Source organism: Leuresthes tenuis, unplaced genomic scaffold (assembly GCF_036924035.1).
Source record: "Leuresthes tenuis unplaced genomic scaffold, fLeuTen1.0.hap1 SCAF_8, whole genome shotgun sequence".
Taxonomy (NCBI): domain Eukaryota; kingdom Metazoa; phylum Chordata; class Actinopteri; order Atheriniformes; family Atherinopsidae; genus Leuresthes; species Leuresthes tenuis.
Genome location: NW_027325362.1, coordinates 11,626,791 through 11,643,403, shown reverse-complemented (window position 1 = coordinate 11,643,403; position 16,613 = coordinate 11,626,791). Strand labels below are relative to the sequence as shown.

At 38.1% G+C, this 16,613-nt stretch overlaps 2 protein-coding genes across 2 annotated transcripts in view; one reads left to right on the top strand and one right to left on the bottom strand.

Annotated features, from left to right (window-relative positions):
• Positions 1-16,613, bottom strand: part of edrf1 (erythroid differentiation regulatory factor 1) — a 447,039-nt gene that overhangs the window by 253,545 nt on the left and 176,881 nt on the right. The gene's annotated exons all lie outside the window — the stretch shown is intronic.
• insyn2ab (inhibitory synaptic factor 2Ab) overlaps positions 12,371-16,613 on the top strand; it is a 29,788-nt gene continuing 25,545 nt past the window's right edge. The window contains exon 1 of the mRNA XM_072390351.1: positions 12,371-12,477. The gene's annotated coding sequence lies outside the window, so the exon portion shown is untranslated. The remainder of the gene's footprint in view (positions 12,478-16,613) is intronic.

Sequence of the window (16,613 nt, the reverse complement as noted above, 5' to 3'; positions counted from 1 at the left end):
CCAGTGATGAGTAAGCACTTCCACTATTGCACCTGACAGATCTGACAGCTTCCCTCCAGTAGTACAAAGCTGCAGCTTCATCTCAAGGGTGTTGGAATTGAGACAGATTATTTGAGGAGTGATTCCGTACTGCCATTATTAAGTCCTCAATGCAATATGCTGCAATTGGACGAGGCTTCCTTGATCAGTGTTTCTATGACAAAGTATTCCAGAAGATGCAGCCATCCAAATGCCATTTCTAAGCAAAAATGAAAGTGTGACATGACTGACGAGGGGTTCAACCCTGAAGCAGTTGATAAATTCATGAATTACTATGATGCTCATTCATTTTCTGCTTCTGCTGGACTAAACACAAAGTTATAGGTCATTTGTGTTTGGAAGTCTGTGTGGGTGTGATACACATAGTATACACAGCTGCTTGCATTAATGTTGATGTAAGTGTGTCCATAGGTGTGTTTGTGTTGAAGTGAAGACAATCTAAACCATCATGAATAAACTGACTAGTTGAGACAAAGGCAAGGCCAATGAAAAAACAGGAATTAAAAAGTCAGTTGCAAGGTTAGACAACCTAAACCAGAACCAAGAAAATTGAGTTAATTCATCTTTCATGTTAGCATTTCAGAAGGTACGATTTCAGAGATTAAAATCTTTAATTAGATTAGTAGATTCCTGGCTGTAACTCTGTGCTTGTTAAAGCAGTTCTCATCAAAAACAAAGCAGCTAATTTTAGAGGAGTGGAGCTCTAAACCGATTTTGGGACACATCTGGAATGCCCCAGTGTGTCCGATGGAAACATTACTATTGTTTAGAGTGGCCACTTTCAACTCGGCCGAGTGTGTGGGTTCATACAGCGAGATAGACACACAAAAAACCTAAACGATTTATTTTTTTTTAAATAAAGATTTTTATAAAGTTGAAAACTAAAGAGATATAAAATATCTAAATAAATAATCATCGGTCATTGCAAGTCAAAACAGAGAATAGTTGATCATTGCAAATATGCATGCACATGACATCTCTAGAATCCAGAGATCCAGTAATACCCTCTACCTTCATATGGTGATATTTGAACCTTGGCAAATTTTCAGTTATTCCACTAAATGTTTGAATATGCTGATCAATCTTTGCTTTAATATTGCATGTTCAACAGCCAAAGATAGATCATAAAAAGGACTTCAGTGTTACTCATTGTCTAATTCAGTTAAAAAATGTATGACATTTAGAACTGCTGAGGTTATATTGTATGATAAGTTTATATTCCTAATTATGCATTAACTCAAGCAGGTAGTTGGCACACTTAAAGCCACAGAAAAATGCATCTGAAAAAGAACAAGCCTAATATGTGAATATACAGATGACAGCTTTATGATTTTGGTGAGGGATCGATTGGTAATTCTAAATGGACCACAGAAGTAGGTGTGAACATGAACGGTGGTTTTCTGTGTGTCTCTGTATTGGCTCTGAAATGGACCTGTTTGGACTGTGCCTGGCCTTTTTCCCAATGGCACCTGGGATAGGCTCCAAATCCTCCATGCCCCAAAACTGTATAAAGCAAATATGGAAAATGAATGAGTGAGTTGGTAAACTAATAAAAAGTTGGAAGTGCAGCAGAGAATGAGACATGATTGGAATCTTCAGCGATTGCCATGAATGCACTGAGATGTTTTGTTTGTAGATTTATAAAAACTGAGTTGATGACAGATAACACAGCTGAACGCTCTTAGTCAACAACATGGACAGAAAACTCGGAGGCAACAGTTCAGCAGTCATAACGCCAAAGCAGTCTGTGAAAAACTAACTTGAAGCAGTTGTTTTCGATATGACATCATACAGTAACTCTCTTTTTGCAGAGCTCTCTTAAAGCTCTACGGTAGTGATGTGATACCACTAATTTCATTCCTATCCAATACCAAGTAAAACCAAAGGTAATTTTGTTGATACTGACATTGATACCGACACTTTTTTTACTAAAGCTTAATGTCTTAAAAGAAGGGAATTCTAAAAATTGAGTGTTTCAAAACTCAAGTGATCTTTCTTATTCTTTATTTATAGAGCATTTTCAGTTTAATAAAGATAAGAAATGATGATAGGAGAAATTAAAACAAAATTATCCTGCATATAATTTTAAATTGTGGCAACTGACCTGTAGAAAGTCGAGATGGACTCTAACCCTACGTCACATGTGGTGTCGTTTTTTTTTTCAGATTTAAAAAGCTCCACACATGACTACGCTTTTGCTCAGCTCATTCTCGTACCATTAAACTAACCACCATGCGTCTGTTTGTCTGCAGAAGGGGCGCATTGATACAGATGTAGTTCCCTTCACAAGTAGAAGGAGATGTAGGTTAGTCCCTGACAACCAGTGGGGAATAGGTATTTTAAATGGTGAAATAACTACCAAGTGCATTGAAAAATTAGCTGTTAACATGAAATTTCAATCGGGTTCAGGTCTGGGCTTATGTTAGGCCACTGCAGCTATATCCTTGTCAAACACATACTTTTGCACCAACAATATTCCCGATGTGTCCTCTGCATCATTCTAGGCCTATCCACTGTTGAGAAAAAAAAAAAATACAACATGAAGGTGTGCATTGGTGTGAGTGTGTGTGTCTGATGCTAACCATGTCTTAATATCTAGCTAGCTACAGGTAATCACGTATCAAATTAAGCATTTACATGAAACAAGCTGCCATATGGTGTTTGAATATTGCATTATTTCAATGGCGACATGACACAAGTTTCTTCTCTTCATTCACAGAAAAATTAGAATGTTGGCAAAATGTCACACAACACTTTCCGTCAATTTAATTCCAGATGACAGCAACTCAAGCATTTAAAAAATGCTTTTGTGTGCCTTTATTTATTTATTTTTTGCTATACAACAACTGGATTATACACATGCAACCTTCAGTCATAAATAACTATCCTCAGTGACAACAAGAGCAAGAACAGATGGTATAGCTCCTTCATCTTGTTAGCCTGGGACAATATGAAGAGATGGATGAAACTGTGACAGCCTAAATGCACAGAACAGTTCCTTGAACTGTTTTGTGAATGTGAACTTCACAAAAATGGTGCTGTATTCGAGGCAAAAGGTGGTCACACGAGATCTTGATTTAGGATTATATTTCATATTGTATTTACATATCCTATACATTCTCTGTGTTAAATAGATACATATTTTTGGCATTCAGGTGAAACGACAACTTGAATTAACTTCTGGATTTAGCTGTTATCCATTTCATAACTTATAACAAGGCCCTAATTACCCTTCTTAAACAAAACAAATGAAATGTCTCTAAAACCGTCATCGTATTTACTAGAGCTCCACAGAATGTCTCAGTAGCATGCAGGTTCACGATAAATAGTATAAAACATAAGCATATCATTAAGACGTGTTGTCAATGCTGTTTCAGCTGAAATATATGAAGTGCAGCTGGAAGCATGTCACGCTACAAATACAAATAAAGTGATTTTATTCACTTTATTTGTAAAACATCCAATCTATTTTAAAAGTCTGTGAAGACATTCAAATAGAGTTTTTTTTATGAAAGGTTTACCTTTTTTTCTGAGCTGTTCAAAAGAAAATCAGGTAGAACTTGAGGTGTCAACACCTCATTTCTGAAACATATTACATTAAAATGAGGTACAGCTCTCCAAACAGTGAATGGAAAATGCAAGCGTTGTCTTGAATAATATGAAATATAGTTTCAAAACCATGATGTGACCTGGGAGGCTAAAGACACAGAAAGCTATGTGAGGATAATTAGATATTGCTCTCTTTCACACAGCTTCTCTGAGCTTGTACTTTACCAAAGGTTAAGCCCTTGGCATATTGTACCAACAATCTACAGCCATGTGATTATGCCTAGTTTACTAAATGGATAATGGAGATAGTTACCACTGGAAATATAGCAAATGAGTTTAGATGGAGGAGCTGATGAGTAATAATGATATGATTTGGATGAGCATAGATGACATTTTCACACATAAGAACATTTCTAAGCCATATCTGATGAGTCACAAGCTATGGGCAGTTCAGTGTCGTTTTGTGGAATTCATATATTAACATAGCTAAATCAAAGTTCCAACTGCAAGTATGATAAATATTTTTCTCATCTAGCCTATTAAATTTAGTTAGATGCTCATCCCTTTCACAGAACATTTCCTCTCACTAATTCCACATAATACATTCTGTTCTTCTGTGCGACATCATTTTTTGATAAAATAAAACTGCTGCAAAACTAGTGCATGTCTCAAAATATCTTATCAATTGCAACTAGATGGGCTGCCTCGGAAACAAACATCTTCCGGTTTGAAGTCTTGAATGCAAAGAGACAAGAAACCGAGCACATCCGCATCACTGAGGCACAGAGATCATTTCTCACTTTGAAGTGTGCTGTCGACCACAGCCTGCAGTTGGTGTTGACACAGACTGGGTGCAAACAAAATCTGGGCCATTATGTATTTAATGATGGAAGAGGAAGTACCCAAGAGACCACAACTGTTACTCTCTAGGATATGTGGACAGCAGGCTGTCAGCACTAATGCAGAGACTTAAAAGTAATTTAACAATACCACAGGCCTAAGTCGCAGCAATGCAGTATAACTGTTATTAGTAAAGCTGGGGACTGGTTAATTAATCTTTAACACTTTGGATTTTCTTTTTCTTTTTTTCTTTTCTCTTGGTTTTGTGTTATTTGTATCACTGAGATTATTTGTGGGTAAGTACTCATAATCTAAGAGGCAACCTAATTTCACATAAATGCGCGAAATAACAAGAACTTCTTCAGAAATGCATTACATGACGGTTGCATGTAGTTGGTTTGAGATCAGTCCCAAATGCTGTGTAGTGGCAAAACTGTGGTAATAGTACCTACACAACCTTTGATACATAGAACTATAAGTTATAGCATACCTTATATCATATTGCTATGATATAATTACTGTAATTAAAACTGATGTCAGTGTTATTAGTCTCCTTTAAATTAAATTAAATTGATGGTCGACGGAAAAGACTTTTATTGATGATGCTTAGAGTGATGTTAAACTAAATTTGACAGCAATAATCAGTCAAAGAGAAGAGATATCAGAAAATATCCCCTCCTTAAAAGTCTTAAAAGTCAGCCTGTCATGTTTTCAATTTTGTTCTACTTTTTTCTATTTTCTCTCATTTTAGACAGCTTTAATGCATTTTTAAAATATATTTTGACCTTGCTCCTTTCTGTTCCTTTTGGCCTGTGTTAGCTTTCACTACTGTTTTGTGTTCGGCTGACTACACTGCTCTCTTCCACTATACACACACTTGTTTGCAATCAGCCATTACCACCCTGGTGTATAAACTCCCAGGAGTGTCTGTGTTTCTGGTAATTAGCTTCCCAGCTTTGCTTCCTCGTGTTATCAACAGTAAGTGTATGACCAAAGAATTTCCTTTTTGCCTTGTGCCTTTTTGCCTCTAGCCTCCGTGAGTGTTGTTTGCTCCTGTATCCTTGACAACTGCTTTGCTCCTGGTTTCTTCCTTTGCCAATCCCTTTTTGTTAAGTCTACCTTGCTGTGATTACCTTATTTTGACTCCTGTCTTTCCAGTGAATTTCAGGTTACATTTCTGTTAATCAAGTGTTGTTAATTTAGCTCCACATTCTGTTGCTCATCACACTGTTGAGCAAGCTTGTGTTAAACTGTAATGAGAGGGTTAAGCACGTGCTGATGAGCTTATGGGATTTTGTTTAAAGTATAGAGGAAGGCATACTTCCTGACCAGTTTTTTCTGCGTACTGATATCTTGAGCTTGAAGCTTTGTTTAATTATCTATTTTAAAGTTGTCAAACCGCATGCATGTAATGTGTTGCAGTCCAGTCCTGACATAACTAGTTATAGCTCCTCTTGTTCACAGCACAAAATGCTGCAGTTTTATGATAAAGGCTTAATGTGCCCAATGATTGTTTTCCTATCTTCTTTGCCTTTTAAAATACAGAGATACGGCTCATGTTTCACTACATGAAACATCTTGAAATTAGATGTCTTGCTATATCCATCACAAATTTAATGGTGATGTCTCATTACATGACAATGTACACATTCAGTACAGTTGGTTTGGCAAGAAATGCCTCTAAAGAGGGGGGAGGGCTAGATGGAGGCATGTGTCTGCTATGCGTAACAAATTACTTCTCTTGGTGCACAGTTCCTGTCATTTCACTTGTGCACTACCCTACACAAAGCAACAGGTTAGGGATATGTTGCTATCTCACAACGTTTAACCATGCAATGTGACTATTCTACATTTTGAAGATGTGGATAAATAACCCTTATAAAGATTTTCTGATGAGACTGAACTATGTTGAAAGGAGTTCTGCCACAAGTGGAAAATATGCAAATATGCAAATTCCACATATTCCACATCACTTTGTTTCAAATAATGGTAATTTAAAAAATGTAAAAGAAAAAAAACAACGGTGTTTTATTATAGTTATAGTGACAAAGTGGTAATGCAAGAAATTTAACCAGATTGGCAAGTTTATTTATTAGAAATATTACAAAAAATAAATAAATCAAGTTTTCAAGGAAAAAAAATGTCAACAAATCCGTCTTAGAATTATATAAATTTATAGTGATGTGCAGACAATAACATAAATCCATCCATTTTCTATACATGCTTCACCCAATTCAGGTTTACAGGGGTCTGGAGCCTATCCCAGTTGTCATTGGGCGAGAGGCGGGGTACAACCTGGACGAATTGCCAGTCCCTCACAGGGCCACACAGAGACAAAGAACCATTCATGCTGACATTCACTCCAGGGTCGATTTATCACCAATTAACCTCACATGCATGTTTTTGGATGGCGCGAGGAAGGTGGAGAACCCACACAGGGAGAACATGCAAACTCAACAATAACATCTTCTGAGGGAATTATAAAGAAAAAACTTATGTATAAGCTTACATATTTAAAATGTCCCTCTTTTTAGAAAATGCATTCTAATTTATATTGCCTGTTGTTTTTTGATCCAGCAAAAGCATGTTGTTGTATGTTCCCAAGCCAGCTGTGCTGCATTTGAATGTGGTCTCAGAAGGGCTGGACAGAGTGCAGATGCAAATACATTTGAATACGACTGCAACTAAATTACAAACTCTTCAAACAAATAGGGACCACAAAAGGAGAGATTTGTCACAAGCAATGGAGAACATACAGAGAACAAGGAGGTCTGAGTTTCAGTGGGAAGAGCTTTTATTTATTGTAAAGTTTTTGGTTATGCGCTTGTGTGGAATGGGCCGATTATGCCTCGGAGGCTTTTTGTCGAAACAGAAAACTTCACACTCAACGCAGTGTGTCTTTGGGTTCCCCGCAATGCATCTGCCAAGTGTGAATAAGATAGAATGAACGGTTGTCATAAAAATTGGAGAATAGGCACAATAACACAGGCACAGACACTTCTTCCTTTATAGTTACAACTGAGTCAAATCACTGCAGTGGGCTAGGAGAGACTGAAACCACTGATTTGTCAGTGTGTTTAAACACAATGGTGAATCGTTTCCCAATAATTATCTGCAGCCAACAAGGAAATAATGAATTATGAAAAAAAGTCTATATTAATCGATTGTGTTTACATACCAGCGTTGTGTAATGGAAACAAATTAAACAGCATAAACGTTGGCTTCTCTGTGGGAGTTTGTACAGATGGTTAGGCCAATTTTCCAGAGACATTAATAGTGATTTATGGGGCTGTGTTATTAATACTATTTGTAGGGATGCAATTGAGGGCAGTTTAGTCAAAAGAGTTTCAAAATAGAACTGAAGTCACTACATTAAGATCTACTATCACCATAACAAGGACACTATCATTTAACATGACAGGAGAATGACCACCATCTGTGTTCAACGAGGCACGCAGTTCTTGAGAGTGTCTGTGTGTGTCTTTGCAATCGCTTTTGTCACCTCTTTACGGCTTTTCTGGTATTAATATCAACCTTCTCTGGACCAGTATTCCTCATGGGAATCTTAGTCCAATACGACAAAAGAAGTTTCTGTGGTCCTGGTTAGGCTTTTTTGAGATTTTATTACATATTTACATAAAGATAGATAAATGTCAGTGAAAGGAAATCAAGTTTGGTATGGATATATTTTGGTTTATTTATCTAATCATTCTTTATTTTATTCTTTCATTCAGGAAAACCTATTATTGGGTTAAAAATATATTTAATGTGATGAATGGTGGAGCGCATTGGAGATTCGCTGTATCTCTATCATCCTTGATAAAGTTGAATTTGGTAATATGTAAAAGATTAATTGAATTTATTAATTTTATTGATTTTTACCTATTTTAAAGCAGCTTTTATTTCTTGTTTAACTTCCTAATTTAGCTTTTTTTTTTTGGTTAAAATGTCCTGAATAGCCCTTAATTCAAAGTACAGATGACGCTTTAGAGTTAAGTGAGATGAAAAGTAGTTCTATTACTAAAATGGATCAGACTATAATACTGATATTTCCGTACCAAATATGAAACTATTCAACAATGGTGCAAACATTTCACTAGAAAACTGCAAAGTAATCTTGTGGTTGTAGGTAACACAAGTCTTTTGAAGATCTGGTAACCATGCATGTACCTCTCCATGGTGTAGATGTGGATACATTTTGCATAATAATGTTGTGAAATATCAAGAAACAGTAGATAGCTGTTCCAAATCACCAAACTGAAATACTTGACAAAACTAAAGATAATGTCAGGCAGCCTGTGGTGCTGGTGTTGTGAGTCTGTAGGACTTATCCTTAGGGCATGTCTTTACACACTGTCACGGCAATTCACCCAACAGTTGCATATATTTAACAACACACCAAAATGGAGGTCCAACTGTGAGATATCCCCATTCCTTCAGCCACCCTACTAGCATGACTAAAAAGAATACCATCTGTTGTAATGTCATCAGATATAATCAATTTGTACCATATCTTTAAAGCAAATTTGTTTAGGCTTTTCAGCTTTCTGCAGGCTCCGCACACACTCCACCAAAAAGTAGTTTTTTTTCAGGAGATACTGTGAGGATGTGATAAAGTCTTTCTATTTATATTTGTGCCGATATCCAGAGACAGTACTTGCTCTGATTCCCATTTGTTTACTGCATACAGTAGGAAAATCCTCATGAATAATTTAAATAAAAGATAAAATTTATATTTACTACTTTGACTGTTCTATATGCTAATACATCATGTTTCTTTCACCAAGGGATCTTCTGTGATTGTGAGAAAAACATTTGACAGAGCACACTTTCATCACCTTTGAGATTTACAGGAATTCAGTAGAGATTGAAGATCAGGAAATTATCAGGAAAAAATAGGAAAGTGTTTGTGTCTAAACCTCAATCTTTTATGCAACATTCTCTGTTTTCCCATTCACATATTTTCACTTCCCCCATGCCGTTCACATCAATTGATTATAACCACTTTAGAATCTCTACTGTGGCCGAAAAGCTCAAGTTGTCGTAATGGATCTGACTGTAATAAATGACTAAGCTGACAGTCATCACCAAGTAGTGAGGGCTCTTTTGCATAAATCTGGACATTCCCCTTACAGCCATCGGCAGGTCAATAGAGATAGGAGTAGAGAGGGGATTGTGGAAAGTGGTTGAGAGAGGGCTTTTCGTACTTGTCAACTCTGTGTTGTTCCAGTCATTAAGCACAGTGAGATTAACCTGGTGTTGGGGCTGAAGGGGGTTGTGGTTTGGGGCAGGGTGAATTTCCATGCATGCTGTGGGCACAGTCAGTAGCTCGTCATAGGTCTATGAACCTGCGGAAGTGGGAGGAATACAAACAATTAAATCAATAAGACAGCAGTCAGCAGATCAGCACACTGGCTGCCACTCTTGCTAACCCTTTTAGAAGGGAGAGAAAAAGTATTTGTTTCATTTCAGCCTCAGGTTGTGTACATCAGACAAAGAGATAAAGCTTTGGTTCTGTGTAGGAATCATCATATGACATCTCTATCTTACATGTTTGTCTCTAATTCTGATAAATGAAAGTTAATCAAAGACGAGTTAAAGAAATCCATTTACACAGCAGTTGTGAATAATAACAAAACAGACAAAAAACTGCTTATTACACTCTAAAAGGTGTCCTGCATTTGGCTCAAGATCTTTGCAGCTGATGTCTAAGTGCTAATATTTATGAGCTGCAGCCACCAGCGATTGGCACAAGCCACAGACGCTCGATCAGACTGACATCTTGGAAATGTGGTAGCGAGGGTAACACCTTTGAATCCATCTTGCCCGGCTTCAAGCAATCCTTTTTTGCTGTCCCAGACAAAAGATGACCAATGTGTCTGCTGCTATGACATCCATTCCTAAAATAAAATAGATGGAAGTTAACGGGTACCATACAGTTAACGGGTGAAAATGCTAGAAGGAATGTTTGAAGATATGTAGAATCCTATACTGAGCATGGTCTAATGAGGCATCCACTGTGCACCCATCCCATTTATGAAAGCATTAGTTATTTCAGAAATTGAAGAGTTCTTCTTTGTCAAAACAAGAGCTGTTTTGTCAATTGAAAAGATCTATTTACTTTATATTATTTATCTATTTATTTTTTGCTCTTGTCCTGACTCGCTTCAGGAAGACTTAGCTAAACCAACTTGCACCATTGCTAGCAGCTATTTATCAGATTAGTTGAGGTTCATTCCATCGGATTATCTTCCTCCTGCACTGAAGTCTGCATGATGCTTTCACTTCAACAAATAAATAGAACCGACATTCTCAGCTTTCCATGTGTTTTGAAAGAAAACAGAACTCATTGGACCGTACACTATTTTTTGTTCAGTGCGTCAAGGTCCATTTTCATAACTCACATGCTAGAGGGAGGAGCTATCAATTGTGGACTGTTTTTCTTGCCCTTGAGCATCAAGCTCTCTGTGCTCCATGATGACTTTTCTCTTTTTTTCATGTTAAATTTCTGTCCACATTGAGTTGTCTCGTCAAGTATTTCCAGAATTTTTCAATGATGTTGAAGTCAAGGCTCTGCATATGTCAGTGGGCATTTCACAGCTGTCAGACATGGTTGACCAGGAGTAGGGCTAGGGATGGGTGTTGCAGGTGATTGCAGGAAAGGGTCATTTGGTACTGGAACCTGATTTTATAACCACCGAATATATTGGGCTTATTGGGCTGCAAAATCCCTCTCACACAGTCTACATACCTGAAACATTTGCAAAGTAATGTAGAAATTCAGCTCAGATGCAGGGCAAATCTGGTTTTGCAAGACAATTATTTATTGGACAATAACCAGCCACAACTTAAGCTTTTATATTATTGTAGATATTTTTGTGCGTGCATGTGTGTATGTGTGTGTTTTACAAGGAAGCCTGTTATTGCATCACTGCAAATACACAGAATTCTCCCTCATAAACCCTGGAGTCCCTTGTCTTTGATCTGGCAGTATTTGAGCCATTGACACACTAGCTTTTTAGAAATGTGAAGAAAAATAAGAAATGTAAGACTCCTGTTAAATCAATATTCCCCCTTTTCCGGTGAAGAACATTTACCTCTGTGTATTTTTCTCTGTTTCGCTGTCTCAATTACTCCCTCTCGTCATCAAATTTTTTTCTCCTGTCTCATGTTGTCATTAACACTGCTGCCCTGTTGGCTTTTCGTCTCCCCCTGTTCCCCCTTGGTGAAACCATGGAGCCACTTCTTTTTCTCTTTGCTCCATTCACCACCCCTTCACTGCTTCTAATAAACAATGTGTCAGATGTACGAAAGTAAAAGGAGCGCAAGAGGCATCCAATTAAAAGCACAATGCATTATTATTTCACAGCTCCCCCTCTCTACCGTCTCCCGAAGCCCTTCAGATTATATAACAGCTCAGTGTCAAGGGAGCAAGCCTGTGGAGGGCAAGTTAAGGGGGTCTCTGCCGACGATGCAGCTCACCAACTCTGGACTTTCCCCAGCAGATGCGTACTACCCCTCACTCCTCCTCCTCCTTCCGTCCACCCACCAGCCCACACTCTCCCTGCCTTTCTCACACACATATACGCACGCACACTCAATCACGAATGCACAGGGATTGCAGCAACAGCAGCAGCACCGCGAGATGGAGATCTCCGCTGCGTGTGTAAGTGCCTGTTCCCGGTGAGTGCAGGGACAAGAGCGAATGAGTGTCAGTGATGCTTGAATGAGATGTATAAGGGAGAAGTGGGGGAGAGAATGAAGTGAGAGGAAGAAGAGGGATATCAGTGAGGACCTCATGAGGTTTTGAGACGATGTCTGTCTGCTTTTTTCCTCTCCTATCCTGATAACCTGAATCTTTGCCGGATGTACCACAACTACTCCAGCTGTCACTGCACTGGCTGCCTGTCTCTCAATACTCCCGCAGCTTGTGAGAGCTGCTCCAGAGACTGGACGGTACCCTGGCACCCACTGAATACATGGATGAACACTGGATCGACAGGGGATCTGTGCTTTCTTGTCCATTGCACCTCTGATCTGTTTCTCAAGGTAAGACTTGGACTTCTTTTCATTCATTTTTGGAGTTGCACACAGGTATTGCACGAAGAGTGGGGGGTTGATTTGACAATAGCTTCCTAAAATGATAATTGAATGAAAGTAAATATCAAAAGCATCGATTCTGATAGAGCAATTAGTGTCAAAGTCTTTATGTTGAATGCATGTATATGAACCCTGCATTCATTAGTAATGGTTAGATTAGGGAGGGAGCATATCTGCATCCAGCCATTTGAAGATGTAAAGAGTAACCAGGAAAACAAGTTGAATATTTTTCTTCACATTTGCAAAATGAAGATGAGTGGTGATGTCATCTGACTTTGATTAATATCTCCTTTCATGATGTGCATCTTTGCTGCCTTTGACAGACATGCAATATTTACCCAGTGAGGCCGAGGCTTATTATCAAGACTGCTTGTTGAGAATTATCTGAGCTAGATAGAGAAGAATATTGATGAGTGCTCACTGATAGACTATTACATATTTCACTGTTTTACACTACCAGAATGCTCTTCCTCAGTAGGAAAACACCCATTGTATTAAGTACTGTAAACTATATGATATGCAAGATGCCATGCGCTCCCCAAGGCCAAATTTGATTAAAGGTGGATTCAGTCTTATAATGAGTAATGACATGTTTGATCAAGAGGGCTCTGGGGTACTGCATCACATACAGAGCTGCACTTGTATTTGGTCACAGCCACACACACACGCCCCTACCCCCAACCCCCTCTGTCTCTCTCTGACACTTTCTTTTCCACGCATTCATTTCCTACTAATTTTATGGGAAACAAAGATGGCATGTACTTTTAAGGTGCCACTCACATAGTTGGATATTCCATTGAAGCATCTGTTTCACTTGTTAAATTCTTATTGACATGCCATATGAGTTAATCAACTGAGTACACACGTATGCCAATAGCTCAACCCCTTATTAATCAATAAGCTTCTTAGCGTTAAGCACTATAGATGTCAGATGTATCAGTGATAAAAGGTTTACTTTATTCAGTATTTTATATAGAAAGAGACTTTTTGAGAAAAAAAAAAAACAACACACGCACACACACCACACAACACGTACAAAATGGCCTTTTTCCTATCAACCTCTCCAAACTTTCTACTCCCGAGGAACCATTTCACAGCCAGCATTCTCGGCCAATAGATACTGAGATGGAAGTTTCTTTAAAACTCCCACCACTCCTTTATGGCAGAAATTGCTGCTCAGTGATAAATGTTTAGAACTAATAAAGTCATGAAACAAACTTTCACAGGTGTAGCCTGCAGCTAGGATACACATGGTTCTCTGCGACAGCTGGGATACATACGGCATGTGTGTCTTTTTGACTGTGGAGTTCTTAAACCACCTGGCATCGCTCTCAATATACAGGTATTGAGGAGTATTGACAAAGATATTGCTGCAATATGAAGAGTAAAAAGACAAAACCTGTCCTCTACACATGTCCAGTTCTGTAGCAATACATAGGGCCAAGGACACAGTCTCATAGACAGGACATAGGCATACAATGTACTGTGGGATGTACTGTGCATCCTTTTAATTGTGCTTATGGGAGCAAAGTTGGTGCAATGTCACGCTCAGTAATTAATGCAAATAGTGAGTAAAAATTATTCATACAAAGTGGATACAGTGCACAGTAGAATGCATGGAGGGATAAGCACAGCAGCAACATGGTATATATTGAGGATGCATTTATATTTCAGTGCACAGATGTTTTATCACAGTGAACTGAAATAGTGAAGAATTTCTCATGTTTCTGAAATATTCAGTGTTTATTGATCTTTGAAGAGTTTTGGGCCATGACAGTCACCTAACCATTAATCAAGAATGGCTAGACTGTTTTATCTTATGTAAATATCCTACAAATACAATTCAGTAATTATTGTCATGATGCGAGTTGACATAGATACTTAGCAATCCAAGCAAAGCTGTCTCTTTTGCTCTGCTTTTCAACAGGGAATAAATCATGAGTCAGCAGTGTTGCAGACCCACTATTGCATGGACAGTAAAATCAAACCCCCATTGAAATCCTTTATAAACAGTCATGTTTCTACAACATTGTGGTGATGATAATCAATCACGATACTGTTGCTAAAGATGTTTTTTTCTTTTTCACACATGCAGCATTTCAGTTTGAAGAACTGAAGGGCAATTGGTACAGACAACGTGGTCTGCCAGGGTACATAAGGAGATTTAAGAGGATTACTTTTGCAATTTTAGAGTCAATGCATTATTCATAATCCTTTGGATAGCTGAGGCCAAATCAGGGAAGGACCTCAGGTCATTAGCAGAGATAGCATGCTGTGAGGAGGAGGGTTTGGAGGAGGAGAAAGACATTGAGAAAAAAGGAGAATCTTTTTCGACTATCCATGAACACATCTATGTGTCACAACAATCTCTCACTCAGTCAGCTCTCACTCTCTTTGTGCATCTAACTTCCAACAATAATAAGTCATTGAGGAGCTTTTCTTGATTCCCTTTTTTGTGAATTACCATTTAGCTGTTTTACATGCGTTACATGACTGCATGCGCTTTAAAGGAGACTTCCTGCAGATGTGATTACCTTTTCACTGGTGTGAGATTGGTGTTTCTGAGTGTGAAATAGTATGATATCATGCGAATCAGCTTCGAACAAATTCTTTTATCCGTGGAACTGCTTCAACAAACAACTCGATAAATCAAAATGCATACTAAGCTATGTTCCAGAACACATAGCAGCATCCCAATAAAATTCATCCACTTGCTATTCCACAACAACTGTGTGTAAATTCATGACGCAGCATACCATATTGTTCTTGCATAATGACATAGTGCTTGTCTCCTTTTTGTGCCTTTTTGCCTTTCTTTACCATCTGGCTCTGAAACATTGCAGTGAGTGAATTGACACTAGCAGCTTTTGGCCCGAGTTGTTTTCCAAAACTGACAGTTGTATCTAAATATATGTAATTTCCTCTACAGTAAGAGCTGAGGGGTAGGTTACCACGGACAGACTGCAAGGTGAAACACATGGCAGGAATCCTGAAAAATATAACGTGCTATTGTTATCTGTTCTTTCTGCTTTTGTGTCTCTTTGTGTCTGTATGTGCATACTCTCTGTAATATACAAGCAGATATGTCTCGTTGGAAAGGTGAATACAGGCTGACAAACCCTAATACTCTTTTTTTAATAATCTACTCTTTTTCTGTCTTATACCAATCACATACCAGGGAACATACACACACACAGATACAAACTGACATAATCCCAATTTCAACATATTAGGAAGCTGTGTAAAATTTAAATAAAATGCCGTAATTTGCAAAGCTCAGAAATAAATATTCGGCTTTGTTCACCATTGTGAACATTTTTTGCAACAGTCCATATACATCTGTGAACTATAGACACAATTTGCTAGACCTTTGGAAGAGGAGTCTTGCTCCATCTTTTTCTGAGTTAGGATTTTAGTTGTTTCAGCATTGATGGTCCCTTTCCGGATGTACAAGTGGAGAGTTCCATAGGCACTAATGCACCCCCCAATACCATTAGAGCAGACTTTTGAACCGAGCACTGAGCAACCCTTTTGTTCAGAGGCATAGTGTCCATGATTTCCGTAAATAGCTAAAAACATTTTATTTGTCCTACCACAGAATCGTTTTCCACTTTGTCTTGGTACTTTTAAAAAATACAGCAGCATTTCTGTATCATGTTCACATATGGCTTGTTCTCTTTTGAGAATGGTTTCTGATTGTGTTCCGGAGCCTATACAGTGATTTCCATGACAGAATCATGTCTGTTTTCAATGCAGTGACACCCGAGGCCTCTTAAGATCACAGGCATTCAATACTGATCTTCAGTACTGTTCCTTGTGCACAGAGATGTCTTTAGAATCTTTTCTCTGAATCCTCTGAATCTTTTGATGATATTATGTACCGTAGATCATGGCATAGTCAAAGTATTCATAGTTTTGCATTGTCGAGTTTTAGTCTAAAATAGCTTGACAAATTGTAGATGCAGATTGCTGACCCTATACATCTTTACTTCTGTGAGACTCTGTCTCTTTAAGGTGCTCTTTTTAAATACAACATTGTTGCTGACCTGTTGCCAATTGACCTAATTAGTTGCACCAATTAACCA